Here is a 5,075-nt window from a genome sequence, read left to right as displayed (position 1 = left end):
CAGGTACTAGGGGACATGCATGTGCAGACAAGTCCTTAAGCAGAAGTGCCTAATGGCCCATGGGGATTATAAAGAGCCCCATATGACCCATATGCGGCGTGTTTGCATCATTCACATATGACTCAGCCAAACTCTTGTACGCATGCGTGAGCCCTGTCATCGGTATATGACATAGCCACATCAACCTCATGTGTGCATGTGCTATGCAGCTTTTAAAAGCTGGGCATGTCCCCCGTGCCCCTCTCTCTCTCTGCACACTGACTTCCCCAGGACTGTAGCATCCCCTCTGATAAACTTCTAAGTGGGTTTGTTGCATGTTCCTTGTTTCCTTCTCACTTATGCCAGGTAATTTCATTGGTGCAATGAGACTCAAGAGGATGATCCCCTCTCCCAGGGTCTGAATCAGGAACTGGGTATTTTCTCCACAACAACCACATATTCCATATGCCTGAGTGTGATTTCTATGCACACCACTGGCTCTCCCCTCTCCCCTTTCCCCAAACCTCACCCCCACCCCTGCACCCCATACTCACAATTTTTTCCCTGTAATCTTGTTTGCTTCCAATTTCCAGGACAATCTATATATGTTTTTCTTTGGGTTCACCTTGTTATTTGGCTTCTCTGGGCTTGTGAACTATAGGTTTAATGACCTTGGTTTATGGCTAAAGTCCACAAATAAGTGAGTACATACCAAATTCATCTTTTTTGGGTCTGGGTTATCTCATTCAGGATAGTGTTTCTATTTCCATTCATTTGAGTGAAAAATTCAAGATGTCATTGTTTTTTACCACTGAGTAGTACTCTAATGCGTATATATTCCACACTTTCTTTATCCATTCTTCCATTGAGGGTCATCTAGGTTGTTTCAAGGTTCTGGCTATTACAAATAATGCTGCTATGAACATAGTTGAATAAATGCTTTTCTGATCTTGTTAATTTGCATGATTTCTCTCTGCCTTTTGATTAGTTTGGATAAAGGTTTGTCAATCTTGTTGAATTTCTCAAAGAACCAGTTCTTTGTTTCATTGACTCTTTGGATTGTTTTCTGTGTTTCTATTTTGTTGATTTCAGTCCTCAGTTTGATTATTTCCAGTCTTCTACTCTTCCTGGGTGAGTCTGATTCTTTTTTTTCTAGAGTTTTCAGCTGTGCTCTTAAGTCTCTAATGTGAGCTTTCTCCTTTTTTTTTTTAAATGTGGACACTTAGAGCTATGAACTTTCCTCTTAGTACTGCTTTCATAGTGTCTCATAGGTTTGGGTATGTTGTGTCTTTATTTTCATTGAATTCAAGGAAGACTTTAATTTCTTTATTTCTTCCCTGACCCAGGGGTGGTTCAGTAGTTGACTATTCAGTTTCCATGAGTTTGTAGGCTTCCTGGGGGTAGAATTATTGTTAAATTCTAACCTTATTCCATGGTTATCTGATAAGACACAGGTAGTTATTAATATTTTTTGTATCTGTGGAAGTTTGCTTTGTTACCAAGAATGTGATCAATTTTCCAGAAGGTTCCATGAGATGCTGAGAAGAAGGTATATTCTTTCCTATTTGGGTGGAATGTTCTATAGATGTCTGTTAAGTCCATTTGATTCATTACCTCCATTAGTTCTCTTATTTCTCTGTTAGGTTTCTGTCTGATTGACCTGTCCATTGAAGAGAGAGGAGTGTTGAAGTCTCCTACTATCAGGGCGAGGGGTTTGATGTGGGCCTTGAGTTCTAGTAATGTTTCTTTTACATAAGTGAGTGCTTTTATATTAGGGACATAGATACTCAGGATTGAGACTTCATCCTGATGAATTGTTCCTGTTATGAGTATAAAGTGTTCATCTCCATCTCTTCTGATTGATTTTAGTTTGATGTCGATTTTGTTAGATATTATTATAGCCACACTTACTTGTTTCTTGCGTCTGTTTGATTGAAAAATCTTTTCCCAACCCTTTACTCTGAGTAAATGTCTGTCTTTGTGGTTGAGGTTGTTTCTTGTAAACAGCAGAATGTAGGATCCTGTTTTCCCATCAATCTCTTAGCCTGTGCCTTTTTATAGGTGAATTGAGTCCATTGATATAAAGTGATACTAATGACCAGTGGTTGTTAACTCCAGCTATTATTTTTTCTTTGGTCATAGAGTTTGTGTGTTTCCCTTCTTTGAGTTGTGCTGGTGAAGGGTCTGATGTCTGAGTTATTGTGGGCATTTTTGGATTCCTTGGGTTGTGATTTTCCTTCTATTACTTTCTGTAAGGCTGGATTTGTAGCTACGTATTGTTTAAATGTGTTTTCATCCTGGAATATTTTGTTTTCTCCACTGATGGTGAAAAAAAGCTTGGCTGGGTGTAGTAGTCTGGGCTTGCATCCATGGTCTCTTAGTTTCTGCAGCACATCTATCTAAGACCTCTGGTTTTCATGGTTTCCATAGAGAAGTCAGGTGTAATTCTGATTGGTTTACCTTTATAGGTTACTTGACCTTTTTCCTTACAGCTCTTAATATTCTTTATTCTGTATGTTTTGTGTTTTGATTATTATATAGTGAGGGGATTTTTTTGAACCAATCTGTTTGGTGTTCTGTGTTCTTCTTGTACCTTCATAGGAATATCTTCTTTAGGTTCGGAAAGTTCTCTTCTATAATTTTGTTAAATATATTTTCTGGGCCTTTGAGCTGTAATTCTTCTCCTTCTTCTACCCCTATTATTCTTAAGTTTGTTTTTTTATGGTGTCCCAGATTTCCTGGATGTTTTGTGATGAGAATTTGTTGGATTTGCTGTTTTCTTTGATCAGTGCGTTTATTTCCTCTATGGTGTCTTCAGCATCTGAGATTCTTTCTTCTATCTCTTGTATTCTGTTGGTTATGCTTTTCTCTGTGGTCCCTGTTTATTTAACCAGATTTTCCATATCCAGCCATCCCTTGGTTTGTGTTTTCTTCATTGTCTCAATTTCAGTTTTCAACTCTTGAACAGTTTCCCTTACCTGATTGATTGTTTTTTCTTGGTTCCTAGAGTATCTTTTAGGGATTTATTCATTTCTTGAAACTTCTTGTTATTCTTCTCATACATTTCTTTAAGGGAGTTTTTCACATTCTGTTTAAGGGACTCTATCACTTTTCATAATGTCAATTTTTTTCTACTTCTTCTGGATTAGGGTGTTCAAGTTTTCCTGTTGTATGTTAACTGGATTCTGTTGTTACATTGTTTTTCAGATTGCTGGAGAAATTCTTGCATTGGCGCCTGCCCATCTCTTTCTTCAAATGCTCTCCAATGGATCTTCTGGTACAGAATCAGGGCCACTTGCTGGGCAGGACCTCACAGACAAAAGAATGGGCTTGCTGTGTGGAGGCTCAGTACAACAAAGGAACTCCTGCCTATATGCACTCACCACTTTGTCCCCAGAGCCTCAGCTCCAAATCAGGCTGAGTTGGGGTATCTTATTATCCTGCAGAAGGGAACAAGTGCCTGGGAGCAAGCTGGGATGGGATAGGAAGACAGAGGCAGTAGCCAAGGAGAGAAGCCCCTGCTCTCCAGCTCTCTTATGGATCTTCTGGTACAGGATCAGTGCCACTTGCTGGCCAGGTCCCTTGTGGACTAAAGGGCGGCTTGTTGTGTGCAGGTTCAGTGAAACAAAGGAACTCCTGTCCAGTTGAACTCACCACTTTGTCCTCAGAGCCTCAGCCCCAAACACGCTGAGTTTGGGGATCTTATGACCCTGCAGAAGGGCAGGGGTGCCTGGGAGCAAGCTAGGTTGGGATAGGACTATGCAATGTCTTTCTGCCGCTGTTGGTCCTTTTTCATGTTAAGAAAATTCAAGGTTAATAAGGCATTATGTAACCTACTTCTGGGGGGCATTTTTCTACCCCTTTCTGTTTATTTAACACATCCTTTATAGTTTGATTTGACTTTTCTATGACTGCTTGACCTGTAGGATTGAATAGTATACTGTAACATGCTTAATATTATAATAAGCAAAAATCTGTTTCATTTTCCTAGAGACATAAGCTGGACCATTATCTGTTTTTATTTGTGCAGGTATACCCATGATGGCCATAACTTCTAATAAATGTGTAATTACCGAGTCAGTTTTCCTGAGCTTAAAGCAGTTGCCCATTGAAAGCCCGAATAAATGTCAGTGGTGTGATGTACATATTTTAATTTTCCATATTCTGCAAAGTGGAATACATCCATCTGCCAAATTTCATTCCTTTGAGTACCATTCAGATTAGTCCCTGCAGGTAACAGTGTTTGGTTATATAAAGAGCAAGTAGGGCATTTCTTTACAATCTCCTTAGCTTGCTGCCATGTAATAGAGAACTCATTCTTCAAGCCTTTGCTATTGACGTGATGTTTTTAATGAAATTCCGAGGCCTGGAACATGCTTCAAATCAATAATTGATCAATTTCTGCATTACCTTGTGCCTGAGGACCTGGAAGACATGTATGGGACCGGATGTGTGTTATATACATCGGACAAAGCCTATTACTGATTATGTCTTGTACCTGGATAAACAATGAAGCCAACTCTGTATCATCTGGTATAAATTCAGCGGTTTCAATATGCAAGATAACTCTTTCTGCATATTATGAATCTGTAACTATATCAAGAGGTTCTTTAAAATCCCTTAGCACCATAAGAATGGCATATAATTCTGCCTTCTGGACAGAATTATAAGGACTTTGTTCCACCTTACTCAATTCTTCTGATTTGTAACCTGCCTTCCCTGATTTATTGGCATTAGTATAAAATGTATGGGCTCCAATTATAGGAACACCACATACAATTCGAAGAAGAATCCAAGAAGTTCTCTCTATAAGGTTAAGTCTACCGCTTTTGGGATAGTTGCTATTAATTTCTCCCCCAAAATTAGCACAAGCCCTTTGCCATGGTTCATTGTCTTCCCATAACATTTTTATTTCATCAGTAGTGAAAGGCACTATAATTTCTGCTGGGTCTATACCTGATAGTTGATGAAGTCTCAATTTACCTTTTATAATTAATTCAGAGACCTTTTCTACATAAGTTTTTAATTTTTACTTGATTTATGTGGTAAAATGATCAGTTCTAAAATAGTATCTTCCCTCTGCATTAAAATTCCCA

Source organism: Myodes glareolus, chromosome 1 (assembly GCF_982192425.1).
Source record: "Myodes glareolus chromosome 1, mMyoGla1.1, whole genome shotgun sequence".
In the NCBI taxonomy this organism is placed as follows: domain Eukaryota; kingdom Metazoa; phylum Chordata; class Mammalia; order Rodentia; family Cricetidae; genus Myodes; species Myodes glareolus.
This window is presented reverse-complemented; position numbering follows the sequence as displayed.